Genomic DNA, 18,842 nt, shown 5'->3' with positions numbered 1-18,842 from the left:
TTTTTGTTTTAAATTCATTCAAACTTGTTCTGATTTGGATTTCACTATTCTTGATCTAAAAGAGCAATATTTATGCACACTACATCCTCCATATAATTTACAGAGAATAGCAATTATTTAGAATATAATTGCCTTGGACTTCTAGGTTGGACTTAATGAAAAACATCAACACTGGCATAATGCTTCTCAAAGTTATGTAGTTTACCAAGGAAGTGAAGCTACAGTGAAGCTACATCAGAGTATTTTTAAAGTGCCATTTCTCATTAACTTGCTAATTAACTTCTCCATTAAAAAAGGAAAAGAGAGACTTCTTAAGAGATATTATGTGAGTTCTGAAGATTTTTCTGGGGAGCTGTCTTGACATCCCTCCTGTTTCAGCTTTAGGTCTGCACTTTAGAGAAATGCAATTTCCATATGGTTAACCAAATGTTTCTCACCAACATATCTCCAAACAAGTTATTTTGTATCTCTTTTTTTCATTAGAGTCATATCCCAGATGGTGCTTCATAACAATAGGTGTTACTGTAAGAATACTGAGGCTTCAGAAATGCAAAACCACAAATGAAAATCTGAGACAAAGATGGAAAGAAAAGGGTGTAAATTAGGATCACTTTATTTGCATCAGTGCTGAAACGCCTTCTGAAAAATGGGTGGAAATCCATGAACCAGAGAAACAGAATGAGGAAAAGACAAGCAGAAGAGTGTGAGAATAGATAACAGGCCTCCATTAGCAGGACAGAAGAAAGAAGGTTCAAAAAGATGCCCATGAAGAAGGCTTGAACAATCCCAAGACAATTTTAGAATGTGGGTTTGAGGACATGGGCAATATGGTTATACTGTCTTGCATACAAGAGCATCCAGATAGCAATGCTCAGAAGAAGCTAGGAATTAAAGGAGGGGAAACTTGGCAAGTCATCTTGAAAGAAACTGTATTAAGAAAGATGGGAAGATAAAACCAGCTACAGACAGGATTATGGCTACAGCAGATCAGAGCACTGGCATACATGTTTGGGGTGGCAAAGGAATGACAGATGCTGCGACGAGGAATCATCCAGAGTTCAAGCAAAGGGCCAAATTTTTAGGTAGTAGAATTAATCAGAACATCTGAGCAGAGAAGGAAAGCAGATGATATGAAGTCATGCTGTGGAAGTTGCCCTGCTTTTGAGAGATATTCATCAGAAGAAATCACTTAGAAGATACTTATTGGAGGCTCTGAACAGATTTACAGTTGAACCTGATTACGGTGGAAACAGTATCACTAAAGCCACAAACTAAGGCACAGTTCATAGGCAAGAGTAGCATCTTTTATCATATACAACTGATGTAAATTGAAAAATAAAGTCTTTTTCATAAAGAGTTGCCTTTTCACATCCCATACAACTGCAACACAGTCCATGGTTTGGAATAAGAGTAAACATAAAATGTCTGAGAGAGACAAAAAATAGTGGAAAAGACAATAGGCCTGAATAGTATAAAGTTACCCATCTTAGCAGAGAGCTTTACCAATATGTGCAGAAGAGGAAGGGGAGGCAACTGTCTGGATGATGTACATAAAACCTTGGAAGGAGTAGGAGAGCTAAAACAGTTTGGAAGGGTGAATGCATTTGAAAGCAGAATATATGCACTACCATTATCTTCTATAAAATAAAACCATTAACTGAAAATTATGGAGGATAAAAATTAGCTCAGTGCCAAACTACAATGTATTTCTCTAGCCTCAGTATAGACATCTCTGGAAGCTCAGGATCTGACCCTTATAACTAGGAAATGTTACTTTCAAAGACCATTCTCTTTCTCCAGTGACACAGTATCACAGATAGATTATTGCTGATTCAATCACCTGGTGCTGTGATAAACTATTTTGGAAATACAGTCTTTCAAGAAGCAATATAAAACCTAGTTTCTGCTTACACATAATGCACTGGTTTTACTAACCCAGTACTCAGCAAGTGTACAGTTGTAATGCACAAACTGCTTGTGTCTCTTCTATGCATTGAAATAACCACAGCCAGAAGTAGAAAATCTGAGTTTCATCATACCAGGAGGAAACAGAGAAAGCGTGTCGGGAGGAAACGGTCACACCTGGTTAGCAATGCCTGACTGATAAAATGGTGTGAACACATTTGTAAAAGAGCTAAAATGCCTGAAGGATTTCACGTTGTGGTTACATTTATGCTTCCTTGTCCATTCTGGCAAAGTAACAGTCTCTCACATTTCTAAAATACTGCCATAAAGAGGCAGGAAGCACATGCAGCAGGTACAGCTTCATACTTGTTCCCAGTTGGAATTTGTTAAATCACTTTTGCCTTCTCCATTTCCCATTCCATGTCCCCTTTCACGTATTCATCTTGCAGTCTGTTCCCTTACCTGGCCATGATCATGGAATGGATGTGTATTTCACTGCAAACACAAACACTCAGCTTCATCTGCAAACCAACTACAGTGGACATGTTCCTACTGTTTGTTGGATGGGGTAGTAGGAATAGATTATATAAACAATTATGAAGGATTATAAATAGTGTCTACTTCTGTTCTGTGTTACAGAACTCAAGTTTGCAAGAACTAGTTAGCTTTATGCCTTCCATCTCTCCTCTCTCTCTGAGACAAAGAAATCAACAACAAATTTGTTCTACATGAGAAGAAGAAAAGGACATAAAGAGCACAGTTCTCTCCCAGATGATGAAGGCTGAATTCATAGCCTTCAGTCTTTGGCAACAGAGATTATTAATACTACCTCAATTATGTTTGATGATGATGAAGATATAATTAACATAAAGATCCATTATGTTTTATTGATGCTAAGTGTATGTTGATTATAAATGGGACAGGATGTATTTACTTGAGCTTCACTCTTCGAGGAAGGTTGTGAAATCAGAGTCCAGTCCTGTACTGAGAATAAAACCTGCACCTTTTATAATTGTAATAGTATCCAGATGTTCCTCTGTAACATGGATGCAGGTGGTGAAAGCAGTAAACCAGTATGGAGCAGATGTTCTCTTAGCACAGGTGGGACATGCTCCCAGTGCTGCAGTGAATTTTGTACTCACTGATGTAACAAAAGAAGAGTCCAGAAGATACAAAAGTGTTGTAAAGAAGTCATGTAAAAATGTAAAGAACTTTTTCAGCTTTGGTGGCACACTCTGACTGTTGGCACTTCAGAAAATCTAGCAAGCAAAACTAACAGGGTTTTTCAATACTGAAACTACAAAAATCCAAAGAGGCCAAGTAACTGATGAAAAGCTATGAGCAACTGAGCATGCTTAGGTACAGAAATCCTGGAGAGAGTAGTACTTCATATTTTGTGGGATGTGTGTAATGTGCATCAGCTGCAGAGGCTGTTTCTGCCTCATGCCACCACATAAATATTAACTATTACCATGGTTTGACAGTATATTAATTACCTAACTGACACTTAAGAATTATGCTCTTCTTTACTGTGCTATTGTGGTAGATTAGGGAAGACTGATTTGACTTTGTCAGCAAGCAGGGCTGACCAGCCTGATTCCCATTAACTTTTTAGACAGCCTCTAAATAAATCAAACAAGTCTTCGCTGTCATGTAGAACAGAATCTTTCTGAAATTTTAGAAAAGGGTTAACACTACTTGTACTTCTCCATCATTGTGTAACACATACTCCTACCATGCACGCACACGGGGTTGAATTTGGTTTAACCAGGCCCTATCTGTGGTAGGTGTTGAACCAGTCTCTACCACTCTAAACACAGATAATTTGCACCCCAAAAGTATGTACTCTGACAGCCAATTGGAAATGGAAACATAAGAATCACCTGGAAACTGAGAATATCATCACCTCGACAGCACCCCTATGGGCTACTCACTGCCATGTTTTCTGTAGGCATATAAGCAAGGGAAAATATTAGAGAGGATGTAGAAGGAAATTAATGAAACTGTTGTGGGTTTCTGTGGAGTGCCTGCCAAGATGGAGGAAGCAACATCAGAGTACACTCAATAGATGATGTTATTTGGGGTTTAGATAATAGAGACAGAATTTTGCCCCTGGATATATAAAAGGTAGCAGGCTTTAAGAAACCGTGAAAGTGGAATTTGAGATAGTTAGAAGTAGGAACGACTTGAGGGATGCCCTGGCTTACTTGAGGGATAAGAAAGAAGCCCCACAGCCACACTCTGAGTGGATCTGACTACGAATGCCAGAAACAGGAGGAAGGAAACAACACATAGTGAATTTGCATGGTGTGCCAGTACAGTGATCTTGGCTTGCAAAACCCTCCCAGTAAACTGCAATGGTTTGGTCACAATGCACAGATTTATGCTGAGTTAGTTTTCATCATCTCCAAGTCGTTATTTACACTAGATGCTCAGGGACACCACCCAAAAAGTACTTTATAGACAAATAATAGAGAGCCTGGTTCCTATCCCAGAGAGCTTGCAGTCTAGACAAAAACATCTCTGCTATTCTTAATCACATCAAGCTGAATCTGGTTGTTCACATTTGGAGCCCAGATGAGACTAAGACAACTGATGCCTACTTCCCCTTTGTGAGTTTAGCAATCAAGTTATAAACATTCTCTAGTTCATCATCTCTAGCTCATGAAGGTATAAGCATACACCAACTTGGTCCCATTTCTCTTTAACCATACTAGGTTATCCTGATACCAGGAGATGTACAGATGATGGTATGCTGAGACAATTAACAGTGAAACAATGCAATACTTCATTAAGCAACTTCTAAACAATTACTCTGGGGGACAATCACAGGAGAGCGCTGTTCTTCTAAATGCCAGCTGTGTAACTGCTTTGGTAGACTCTTAACAGCTCGATGGCTGCAAGATGCAGTGCACTGTGGCCACATCAGAGTTAGCTTTAAATTAGCTAACAGGAATATCAACTACTGGTCTAAAGTTAGCTGCTTTAAAACTACCTGTCTTGAGCCACAGAGTAAGATTCCTCCCACTCACAGATGAAAGAAACCATCTGGGGCAGAAAACCAGTTATCATTACCTGCTGCACAGTAACGTGGCTCAGTAAGTATAGAAAAGACAATTAATACTGTGTGTCTGTGTGTGAGGAAAAAGTCTTGCATGGACTCGGCTAATTATAAACTTGAATAGAAATAATTCCCCTTACAGTTCAGACAAAGGTAAGTACTTCTGCAAAGGGCTCAAAATCCTGACACTACATCTCATTCAACATGCAGGCAGAAGAAAATATTCTGTCTTGAAGTTTGGAAAACGACCATTTTTCAACTGTACTCCCCTTTACCATGAGCACAAGACATACTTCATGGAATCAAATTGGCTTATTATGGAAATACTTAAGAACTTACAACATACAGAGAGAGAACTAAACATCATAGTCTAAAGGTACTGGTCATGAAATATTCCTATAGTTGCAAACTTTTCCTACCACCAGCAGAAGTCAGCCTCACAAGAGGTCTATGCTATTGTGAGCTGTTTAGGTGTTTTTAAAAAGCTTGTTATGGGGCAAACCCAGCAGCTGTAATGATTTAGCTTCTTCTTCATTTTCATACTTCTGGGTTAAGAGGAAGGACAGATAAGAAAACAGTTTGGACACCCCAAAAAGTGAGACAATCCAAGAAGGAACAAATAGGAAAAGGCAAAAATTGCTCTGCTTTGAGATCTGTGGATGGATGGGCAGAACTGTGCAGAGATGGGTATTATGAAGGGAGAAAAGGAAAGTACTCTTTGATAAAAGATCTGGTCTAAGCATCAACAAATTCAGCCTCACAAAAGAATCACTGCCTGAGGAAATTAAGGACATTTTCTGTATGTATCTTTGTAGGCAGTACAGTTGATTTAGTCCAGATAGGATAATTCACACATCACTGCAGAAAACAGATACTCAAGATTCAGTTCACTCATGTGTGACAGCATGCAAATTCATATCAGGAGTGAGCCAAAAATAGCAAGGCACTGAGTTGAAAGAACTTAAGCACTACTGCTCCATAAGAATAAAGGATAACCAAATTTCAAATTACTCTGTTTATTAGAGTTGACTACTACACCCAAAAAGTCACTGAAATTCTAGCCCAGAAAATCAGTTTCCATAGCATAAGAAAAAAAAGTCATAACCAGGTGAAAGACTACACGGCATTTCACTTATAAAGCAGCCACGGGAAGTAGAAGTGCCTCAAAATCTTAGGATATAAGTTGTTAGAGGTTTATTAAAGACCCAAAGAGTTCTACTAGGTTTTCTTTAACTTGGAACAATTAATTGTTCCAGTGCCAAACATGAGACAGTTTAGTTCAAGAATTCTGGGAGTCAGAGCTGGCAATAACGAAGACAGACAAGAGTTATCTTTAGTGGCATATGACACAGTGTAGTTACTGAATTTGTTTCCATCATGGCTACACATGACCTCTGTGTTGCAATGCAAGATATTTTTTTTTAAAAAAAACTTTATCACAAGTACCCTCCAAATCCTTTTCTTTCTAAACTGAAGCAACAACCAAGCACTGTAGGTGTATTTTTCTACTCTCAATTGGATCTCAGCAGTAAGAAAAATTCAACTATTCCCCCTTTTTTTGGGTTTTGGTTTTTTTTTTTTTTTTGAGGCTATTTCACCTCAGTGTCAATAGGAACATACACAATATGAAGGAAAATGGTAGAACAATGATACTGCAACTTGACCTGTGTGCAGATGTCACAAGCATCATTTACAGCATTTCTTACTCTTGTTACTGCATCAACAGTGACTGCCTGCATAAAACAAGTACTAAAAGCAGAGCACATGCACAGTCTCTGTCCCTTCTATCCTGATTGACTAAAATTACCTAAAGGATATGAACCTTGCAGGATTTTTTTGAGCTTGAATATTGCCTCATTTCACATTTCTATTCCAGAATTATTCAGGTTATGTTTATATATTATAGTCAAAGCTTCAGGTACTGTGTACTGACTTCTATGGAGGATGATGCATCATTGCAACTGTTGTGAATTCTCCTTTTATTATTTAGGTGTAAGGGATTGTTTTTAACACTCACGTGGCTCCACGCCAACAATACCCAATGAATTCTTGCAGAAATGCAGGGAAGACACTAAGAAAAGGACTGTGGTGAAAGTGGAGAATACCTAAAGGGATGCTGTTCGGATGTATGTGCTTCCTCCATGTTCCACCTCTGGCTCTTTAGTGTTGCCACCTATTCCCTCTCCTTATCATTTATCTTTCACATGGGCTTTTTTCAGTTACAGCTGCTTTTCCTCCCCATAAAAGGTACATTAATAAAATGGAAATTCCAAATCCCTGCTCACATCTGACTGATGTCCGTTTTGCAGAACATAAACAGCTGGAGTTTTATGTTCTGTGGCTGGGAGATGAGGCAGTGAGGGGGAAACCACCCTACATTCACTGTTTATTTTTTATACACAGAAGAATCTAGAGAAACAATCAAAATGGTCTTTGTTGTGGTGTATACAAGCTTATACCCATTATGCCATATGCAGTTAGCAGTGAGCAAAGGTCACAGTGTCAAACAAGACCACATTAGCACATTCCTTGATATTATAAGAAAGGATGATACAAAGCAATATTTCTCAGTATAGCTTTATTTAAGCAATTTACACCAGGGATGTGTTTGATCAGAAGGGAATTGGTGTCAGTTCTGAGGGGTCCTTAGAGCAACTTCTGAAATAACAACCTTTTTTTCACAAGTAATTACTTTACATCAAATTGAAGTGTAATTGAGATTTAAGCTTCTCTCAAGAGAACTTGCATACTAAAATAGTCAAGTCATTAACAATCAAAATCTTTCCATACTTCATAATACATGGAGTTTCAATTTAAGGCAGAAGTTAATGTTTTTTATGGACCCTGTTATCCCATTTGATGGTTGTACCATCTGATGCATCTATGATTTTTATAAAAGAAAGATTCATAATGTTACTGAGAAACTCAGCGTTACTAAATCTTGTAGAGAAATGTCAGTGGTAAAAGACAGATTATATTCTGCCAGAAATGCCTCTTCTCCCAGCCAATCTCAACCTTAGTAAAAGACTGGACCTTTTCTGGGTCATGCCCCAAAGATTTAGGCCTGCTATGCTCCCCTTCCCCTTCCTGCCATCACTTGCTCTCTTGTGAGCAGCACCTTATCCCACTTTGAGCCTTTGGATAGGCACAAGATGCACAGTATCAGCAGAAGCCAAAGAAAAAGAAGAAAGAGTTCACTTCCCACTTCCACAATCTTCCCAGTGCTGGAGGTTGGCAGCTATGAGCAGCCTGGCAGAGAGATGGCAGAGGTACAGTGAGGCTGAGAGGACCACAGAATCACCTAGAGACTGATTTTTGTTTGGTTCTGCTTCTATCAGGAATCCCACCAGTCCATTCCAGCCATTATTTCCAATTTGCTGCTCAGAGAAATTATTCACAGGAAGGTAGCACTGGCATGGAGCACACAGTCTCTGAATGGGAGAGATGTCAAACTGAAAAGTTGCATTTCTTGTGAACTTACATTTCCCTGTCTGTGTATTCAAGCAGCAGAATGAAGTTCGTGCATTTCATGAGTGAGAATTCATCAACAGCATCTCTCCCAAATTTATAAATGTTTTTGTCTGTTTAAAGCATTTCATATTTTCTGTCACAATGGTACTGGAAGAGGCTTCTTAAAGCATCCTTCCTTGGAGAGGCTTCTCTTCTATGCTCTTCAGTTCTCACAGCACAATAAATTCTCCTGCAATGCCTCCCAAGCTCTTTCTATTTCTCTACCCTCAGTATTTCCTACACCAGTATCTGCTTGTAAGCCGACCCTTCTCCAGGAACTCTCTTTCATTGCAACAGAACTGACTGTACAATACTTGGTTTCTTCCTAACAAATGCTACCTCTCCTCTTAGCCAGTCTTAGCTTCCCATTTCTTGCTGGTTTTTACCCTGTGAAACACCAAAAAAACTGCCCACTCAAAACACTGACAAAGCCACTGCTTCAGGCTAGAGATCTTCAACTCCACTTTCCTTCAAGACAAAGATAACCTCCCTTGCAAAAAGGTAAAAGTAAAATGAAATCTCTTGCAAAGCACTTTACAAATAATCTCTCATTCTCATCAATCTTCTATTAAAAAACAAAACCCAGCACAGTCAAACCAACTTCTACTCCACAGCTCTACTTCTGGACAAGTCTCAAGTTTTTCTTTTCCATTCCTAGCTAATACTTGTGAAGGAAAAGCACCAATTTATTTGTAGCTTTAATTGGAAGTTGCTGACTTGATCTCTTTCCTATACATCTGAAGTAAATAAAAGCAAGACTTGGCACAGCCTTTCTAATGCTGCTGTAACATTAAGCACTAAATATAGTGGTGGGTTTTTTTTTCCATTTCTTGTTTGTTTTGTAGTTAAACACAGAATTTCATAAAAGATCCACTTTACTGATCTGAATGGGCCATGTCACAATTTTACAGGTAAATCACAGTTCCAGACATTATCCTAACCTTACATAAAATACAGTTTACATGCATGCTAAGGTGCTTCTATTAAACAAGCTCCTTCCTTGGATGCAGGCTAAAATTTGTTAGAACTGAACCACAGCTCTACCACACTTTTGTTACACAGAGGCCTAGTTCATTACTACTCTGTACTGAAACAGCATCAGAGCTTTATATAAAGATTTTGAGACTACTTATTAGAACTAGGAACAGTGCATCCTAGAAAGTTCTGTAGAGAGTACGTTTACTGTAGCACAAGTGATAAAGCTGTTACCAACAGCCAAGTTTCCTTCCAACTTTTCATTTCTGAGTAATTTCTCCAATGAAGACAGAAGTGTAACAGACACGAAGGAATGTGGCAATCCATTTGCTTTATTTCTATAAAATTATTGCTGATTGCAGGTTTGGAGGATGTGTGGGTGAAGTTTGCTGATTTATTTCAGTTTGGTCAGGAATGCTTTTTTAAAACACCTTTAACCTTTTTCTTCCAAACAGTTAATTTGGGTCACTACTTTTGTACTGAAGCTTTGATTGTGAGAGGAAATACTTCTGCATACTTTTGCTCTGCTGTAAGAGAGGCAATATGTTGTGGGCCATATGCCAACAGATTTTAACCACAAACTTAGGGAAAGGAGACAGATTAGATTGTGGTGGTCTTACAATCACAGTTTCTCAGTATTCTTTCCTTGCTAAGAGCAAGTATTCACTTCTAAAGTGGTTCTATGTCATACAGATGACATATCCATAGTAATAGGGCAAACTAAAGCCACTCAGCTGCATTCCTGTTCTCTGATAAGCATTCTATAATAATTTTATCACAGATTTCCTTCTGTAAAGTGTCCAGCCAAGTAATATACTTCAGATCTTCAGTGAGTCCTAAACTATTTTTCAGCTGTCTGCATGCAAGAATCTGATTCAACAGCGAGAGGTACTAAACAAAGACCTAGAGGCTTATGATGAGGAGGAAAAGCCTAACTTCCAAATCTTTACAAATACTGTTCCTTTTAGAAGCTGGTGGTCAAGGAACAAAGAGAAAACAAGATCTATTCGGTCACAGCATCTATCTGTCTGCAATTGCATGTCTGCTGACAGCAGCAGCCTTTCTAGAAGTTTGGACAATCTAGTTTTAACTACCTGAGACACACACCAAGTCAAACCTTGACCAACTCTCTAGAGAGACCACTCAATCACTTCATAAATCTCTGTGATGCTTTCCTGATGCTACTGGTTAAATCTTCCCCTTCTTAAAAGTCTTTTCTTTCTATGAAACAATCAGTAATTGTGTGCTCTTGTCCTGTGCATTCTTTTATTCCATCACCTACTCCACAGCAGCTGCTGGTGCCAGAGAAGGCTCAGTTGATGTGGTGACTCACCCAGGCAGCATCTGGGCCCGTCCAGATCTGAGAGATTGTGAATGCTCTGGTCGGGAAAACCTATTAACACAGTGGGTGTTCCAGAAAGCTGTGAAGGAAGGGTGAGCCATGCACACCATAGGTGGGAACCCAAGAGTTTTTCAAATACATAGCAGGCTGACCAGGTGCAGAGTTTTTGTGAATACACCAGCTGGGCAGGAACACTCCTCTCATGTTGACCCTGAGACACAAACACACTGCACAAGCTGACTGCTTCCATATTCCATCTTTACTTGAAACAGGAACATACAAGTGAACACCCACTGAAAACTACCGCAGTCAAGCGCATAAAGGAGGTGATTTTTCAAGAAATGATTTTTCAGGGAATGCAACAGACAAGAGGTAGAGTAGGAACCCACAAAATCGTTGTGGCAACTTTAAATAGAGGGACTGATAATAACCACTGCCTTCATTTTGTATCTTCCTAATGGATGAAATTTCTAATACAGATGCTGCCTGTTTCAGCATTGGTTTCGTTGGCTTAAAATATTTTTCAAGTTTATGGAGACTTGATTTTGTAATTTTAATTGCTACGGGAATATTAAATAAATGCAAAGTTGCAGTAGCACACAAAAGGCTTCCATATTGAAATAATTTTCTGTATGAATAAGACTTTTAGAGCTTATACCCAGGTTTCCAAAAGCTGTGTTAGTGCAGCGCAAAGCCCATGCTAAAAATGTCACAATTAAGTCAGAGACTGATTTGCAGAACAGGTATCCATAGTAAGTGGTTTTTTTCAGATCTCATAATCTCTTCAGTTTCTCTGCTGTTTAGAAAACTGGCATTAGTTACTAAGGAATGAGTTTAAAAAACTTGAAGAAGGAACCTCTTTCTCTGGAAGAAGAATGAGCAAACGATGGGCACTCCCATGAAACAGTAATTTCAGCTTTTGCTAAACATGACAGTAACAAATATATGCAGGATTACTTGAGGATGCAGCTTGCTGATGGGTAGGCAGGGAAGGAAATATAGAGCTAGCAAGAGAACTTAAACCAGCTTCCCACCTTAAAAAAAGCCATCAGGACACAATTTAAGTTTCCATGTGAAAAGTAGCCTTCAATGCTGGCACATTAAAAAGAAGGTTGGAGAGTTTTGTCCTGCAAATTAAGTCATTTTCTGCCCAATTCACAATCACAAAGGTTTTCTCAGGAGCAGAATCAAAAAGCAAAGAGAGTTTCTTGTCCCACTTACAGGCAATATGAGCTTTCTACAGTTGCTTAACATCTCTTTCTCTTTCTCTTATAACTCCCATTCAGACACCCACATCTGACAACACAGCCTATATAGACTACAGATGGTGTACAGACTAGATACAAATATTATCATACGGATGGGTATACATGTAACTCTCAAACTAAAGAATATAGCAGCTAATCAGGTTACAGTCTCCTCAAGAAGCTTTTAAATCCATGGAACTCCACTGAATATACTGGATCCCATGCTCTCTGGGATCCCCAGAGATCATCTTTCCATAGGATCAGACTCACTGCTTCACATTTACCAATCTCCATCCGGTCCTTGTTTCTCTCTCCTGAAAGTCACCCTTTAAACAGATTCTCTTCAGGAGAGGAGACATGATGGAGTCATCTCATCAAGGATTAAAGTGGAATTGCTGGTTGGATTTCAAGTAGGTAGAGGATAAATACGAATAGCTACACATTAGCAAGACTTCCCTTAAGAGCAAGTGATTTGACACTAGAACAGAACAGAATGCTATGCACAGATAAAAATTATGGAAGGAAGAATTAGCTGGCTCTTGTAAATAGAAATCAGACCAAGAACTTTTCACAACACACTGGAAAAGACTCTTCAGGACTCTCAGCTATCATGGTAAAAGAGAAAAGATCTTTCCTTTAAAAAAGAGAAAGTAAAAAGTGGAGAATAAATGGTGACTTGCACCACAAAGTACAGCAAAACTTGGTCCCAAACACCTGGGACCAGTCCTCTTCAACCTATTCCAAATAATTATTATTGGCTGGACAGTAAAAGGGCACACACCACTGAAGTAACACAATTCAGGATAAAGTAAATATACCTATGATGACCTAAAAAAAGTATCTGTAACATGACACTGAATGATTGCACAAACAAATTAAGAGGAGAGAGTTGATGCTGATAAGTGCAAGGAAATGCAGCAAAATTAAACCAACCTTAATTATACATGCTAATTGATGGAATCTATATTAGATATTAACTCTCAGTAAAGAGATAGTAACAAGTTTTGAAAAAGTGACTATCAGCTCAATGCACAACAAGAACTAAAGAAAAGGGACTGGTTATAGTCATCAAGGGACAAAAGTGAAAACAAAAAAGGATCATCATATCTCAGAGAGTATTGTATGTACAGCCTAAATGGACCATGTTGAGAACAGGACAACCAGCTGCTATTTAGTTATACAGATGTGTATTAAGTTATTCTTATGAAGATGACTTATTGTGATGGAGAAATAAATAATTGGTCTTTAATGATCAAAATTAGCTATGCTGGTAAGGTAGCATCTTTGACTGCTCTCCCACTTTTTCCTTTTAGGCAAAACACACTAACTTGTGGAAAACAGAGTCCCTGCAAAGTATTCCATGTCACTTTTACCCCAACTGACAGTTACTGCATAAATGTGTGAGTTTATTAAGCCATTCAGAGGTAGAAGTAATTATGAGTAATTTGGTAGTAGGTTAATTTTACTCTGTTCCAAAACCAGGGTAATTTCAATCACCATTTTAGTGAAAAAATACACAACTATTTCTCTAGCCATTCTTCTCTGCTTGCTTTACTGAACTGTGTGTGGTAGAGACATTTGAAACTGTCACTGGGGATGTGCTTTTCTGCAGTAATCACTTTTTTGTGTGTCCTACCCCTCAAGCAGAGATTTAAAAATATTTTCAACTTCTTACTCCTTCCATCCTTTCCACAGTTTTTCCCTTGACAAAGCTTTGTTCTGGACAAATGGTGCCTTCCAGACCTCCTCAGAACATCAGTCTAAGTGAGTATATTTTGCTATCAGTGTTTAGCATATTGATTAACTTGTTTTCAGATAAAAGCTGTGAAGCAGAAGATGCTGCTTTCTTCTGTTCCTCAGCAGGAATCTCAGCAGTTTCTCATCACCTCCAGACTACATGCTGAATAGAGGTGTGGGGCCAAGTTGTCTGCAAACACCAACAGCTGTGCTCGAGGTAGCTAGCGACCCAAGAACATGTCATCCCAGCCACCAGACTGAGTTTTTGACACTCCAAGAATTTTTTAAGGATTAGCCAATTTAAAAGCCTTATGAACAGGGACTTAGAGCATTGCATGTCCTTCAGCAAACACTTTCAGCATTTTGCAAGCATTTTTAACGTAAAACCTTAGAAAATATTTTTTTCTCTGTGGAAAACATCTCTACCCTGCTATTTACATGAAACCTTGAAACCATTTTGTGATGTCATTAGCCATGTACTGCTTGAGGTCAAAGAGCACATAGGTATCTATACAGCCACTGCTGGGTTTCAAGATCCCTTTGGACCACTTTCCATATTGATTCAACCACGATGTGTCTGCCCTGCAGCAGCAGTGCATGACTGCAGCCCATGGTAATCTGCCAAAATTGGTTCTCATCAAACCAATCTGTCACAACAGTAGTGAAACCATGAGAAGACAGACCACCAGCTTGATGCTAGGTGGGGGCTCTGGCCATTACACAGGCTTTCTCAGCCTTAGCCAGAATTTTCATGGAGCTTTAGCTCATGCTATTGGCTGTAACAGATTATTATATTGTTGGGGAAAGACTGCGATGACAGGGGATGAGATACCAGACAGCACTGGCTGAGAGACAGCAGTGCACACTTTAATTGGATTATAAGCAGCTAAGCAAAAAAGCAAGCCCATGTTGCCTCCCTCCATTCAAAGCCTGGTGGTTTAGTTTCATAAAATGATGCAAAACCAGAAGCACAAAGTGTTCTCTTCAACAGCAAGGATGCAGCTGAGCAGCACTTTCTGTCAAATACAGGCACCATGGCAACAATGACAGGAAGTATGGGATTCAGATCCATATGGTCTAGTACTTTAATTTCTTCTCACAAAAAAAGTTGTGGGGTTTTGGGTTTTTTTTTATGTCAGTGGAATAATGAAGAATAGTTACAATCTCAGGGCTGTCATCCTGCTTTTAAGTTACCATCTTCAGAAGAAATGCAGGCATAGTCATGTCCTCAGTAAGCACATGAAAGAATATCACTAGAGAACTAGAAGTTCACTAACTAAACACATGGTTCAGAAGCTGACCATTTGCTTGCAAGCATATGTAACATTTGTTTAAACTCCCATGCTACTGAGATGATTAACAAATAGCTTATGCACCCTGTTTTTTTCTCATGTCCTTATAGCTCAGGTAATAAAAAAATCTTTTACCAAGGTTAAAGAAAAATTCCCCAAACTCTCACAGAAATCTGTTGAATGCAAATCAGAGACTACTGATTTGAGAAGCATCATATCAAAATGGGACATGTTCTATTGAATCCAGTTGCTTAAAAAACGTATGCCCAGGAAAAGCCATTTTGGAAACCAACCCACATTTTTCTTAAGCTTTTTACATCTGGTGTCATAATGAAAATTCAAAAAAATTTACCTCACACTGTCCAGACTGTGGTCAAGCAAGATATAAACAAACAAACAAAATGTCATTCAGCATCCTCACATCACACATTAAAAAGGTTAAAACCAAATGTACTGGGTGTTTTTCTGGTAACCTAATCCAAGTTAACAACTGAAACATCCTGATGTACAATTGTTTCCCTTTACTATTTTTAATTATTACAAATTAATACTAAATTAAGTACTTTTGGTGTGTAGAGATACATTCTACTGGAGATTCTTCCTCATTTGCCCACCAAAATATTAGCTCCCTGATGAAACAGAAGTTACTACTGCATGCTTTTTTTTTTTAAGGAAAAAAACCCCCACATAAACTGCAGTCAAAACAGCAGTGTTTACCTATCCTGTAACTGAATTTTCCTTGTGTATCTGCACCTGCAGGAATTCTTTATGAAACTTCTGCTTTTCTTTTGAATTCTATGTATGATCCCACTCAAATCTGTCCACAAAAACATCTCATGCTACTAATCAGAGCCTGTATCAGGATCTTTGTACCACAAGCAGGTTTTACAGACATCAATACTTGCAGAAAACACTTCACATTTGGATCTGACAGTGTTCTGCTATACTGCCAAAAACATTACAAGAGGAAAAAGGTCTGTAAATCAAATTGCTGTTTTCCTTTGCTAAATGGAGTGTACATATTATCTTCAGGCATTTCAATATACTGAGATAAGTAACATCAGTGAAACATCTCCAGTAGGAGTTGCTGATGATCTGATAGAAAATTTTGCACTTTCAGGTCAAGTTTTCATTCATGACCACTAAAACACATTGGATTCTTAGGAAATGTGCATTATGCACTCTCTGAAGTCAGGACCCTGCAAGATATTTTGAAATAGTCATCCAAGAACCAAAGCACAGAAAGTCATAATAATTTCTGGAAAGCCTGATTATGAGCTATCCCACCTGACGTGAAATGGTAAGAGAACAAAAAGAATCACTTGACACTCATTCTAGTCACTTGGAGCTTGGAAAGGAGGAAAGAGAAATGAAGAGCAGTTTCGGAATGCACTGAACTTAAAAAAAGACTGCAAATGGATTTTGAAATTTTCAAAAATATTCCTGTTTCAACACAGGTAGTTTATCATTTACTTTTATTCATTCATTTAAAAGCAGTATTATAAATTATTCTGGCCTTTGGTTTTTACATTCCTATTTCTCTCTTGCTCTTTTTGCTTTTATAAAAATCAAGAGAAAAGCTGGGATGATAAAACAAGGAAAATGCTTTTTTTTCTATTGGTATTGTTCTACATACAAGTCACTGAAAAAGAGTGAGAGAAAAAAATGTATATGCAGACACCTGTCTCAACAGTTATGCTTTATACCTACGGTTGTCTGAGGATGGAAAATCTCCAGTGAAAACACTTGTACTTCTTTAAACCTTTCAGATTTACATAAGTGATGCAGATAAATATCCCATGTGATGAACTGAACCATAGCCTTGCACTTAACAAGCTAAAAATAAATGTTCTGCCTGGGTTTATTTGATTTCATTAGAAGTGCAATTAGGTTATGGCACTTTATGAAGGCAACAGCTTACAGTTTGACTTGCATCATATCCAGCTGCCTTGACTTGCTCAGTCTCTGTGAGGAGGTAACTCATTTTCAGCCAGTTTGGGAGGGTCAGCTTTCAGAACAGACTAATACTAGACCCAAACAACACTACCCTTTCTGCTACTTGATGCAATTTACCTTCTGAAACATGAAACCACGTGGTACTCACACACAACTTTGATATTGGTTGAGAAATTTTTATTCCCAAAGTAACTCGTATCTCACTTCCTTCTAAGATGAGGAAATAAAGCACGCCAATTGTGGCTCTATACAACTCACAAACATGAGCTTTGCTATTTCATTGCCAAGAGAAATTATGCATTGAGTAATACTTAGACATTACAAGCCCTTCACAGAAATGCTCCTCATAAGACTGCAAGCATTTGAATCATCCCAGCAGCACTGCTTTGCCTGCCATGAGTTTTTTGTGCAACATATTATCTTATTTGCCATAAGATAATAATTTTTTTAGGCTTATTTTTTCCATCAGTAATTTGAACCAAATCTTCCAAAATCTTTCTCAGGTATATACAAACCAGAACCAGAGAGACACTTATTCATGGGACTGTTCGGGAGTAAAGTATCTCAGATCTTTTATTAAAGACATCTAGTTGAGCACTAGATACTACAGGCACCAAATATACTCATTTCCTCCGTACTTTATATTAAAAAAAAAAAATTATCTGAACAACAGTTTTCTCTTTCACAATGCTAACAGATTCAGTCATTGGACAAGTCTGGTTACTGAGAAGAAACAGCAGAACCCAGCTCATGCATTACTGTCTAAGCCATTTGCTTTGTTAACTACCTGCCAATGTTGCAAAGTGATAATCTAGCTGAGGTACATAGATTCACAGCTTTCTTGAATAAACACTGTACTTCCCCACCCTGAACTTCTAAAGACAGAGTTCAAAAGAAAAAGCCAAGTTCATTTTCATATGATGAAACAGGCAGTAATTAACAACCTTTAGTTAAACAGAAGGGGGGTTATTCCTGACTTGTCAGTTTACGTGTCAATATATTTGAGCAATTAAATAACAGAACCAATGCATCTGTCTAGAACGTTAAAGCTGAAGCTCCACATTAAAATAGAAACTTTGTCTTTAAATGAGATGTGATGCAGTGTGAAACTCATTTATTATCTCCATTGGTATTTCTAAAATGCTATTCAAGAGCTCAGCTATTCCACGAGAGAATACAACTGATACATTCAGCATTCTGCTGAATCATTTTATTTACTGTACCTCATTCTCTAAGTTAAATAGCAAAGATTTCCCCTCTTTACTGAGTGTTGCAAAGGCAACAGCCCAACATTCTCAAAACTTCAAACCTGAGCCCAAAGATAACAACACTTCTATCAAGCCTTGCATCACCCTAATGGCAGACAACTGGAAATGAGGATAATTTATAAATGCTTTCCTTTGTAGGCAAACACCGTTCCTCTAAAGTGTTTGCCCAAGAATTAACACAAATTATTCCCAAAGTACTTTTCTGAGGTGTAGTATCTATTCGAATCCTCCAGCTAGCATTGGAGAAGATCTTTCAACCCTGCCAAAGCAGATGTATTTCAAGCTGGTGCAGTTATGTTACTGACAACTGTGGTGAGCAACACAGCACTGCTGGGATGCAGTAATGGCCTTTCTATCAGATGAACTGATAGAGCTGCAAAGGACAGAGAAGATGTCAAGCATGTAGGCCCATCTACTGGTGTGGTATCTGACTGCCTTGCTGATTTTTTTTTAGCAGAGTGCCAGTGAAATTAAACAGCCCTTTTACCTACAAAAAAGATAACTCAAGAAATTTGCTATTTTACCAAATAGGTGTGTTTGAGGCAAAAC

The sequence above is a fragment of the Calypte anna genome, chromosome 10, assembly GCF_003957555.1.
Source record: "Calypte anna isolate BGI_N300 chromosome 10, bCalAnn1_v1.p, whole genome shotgun sequence".
NCBI classification, from domain to species: domain Eukaryota; kingdom Metazoa; phylum Chordata; class Aves; order Apodiformes; family Trochilidae; genus Calypte; species Calypte anna.
Note: the sequence above shows the minus strand (reverse complement) of the source record.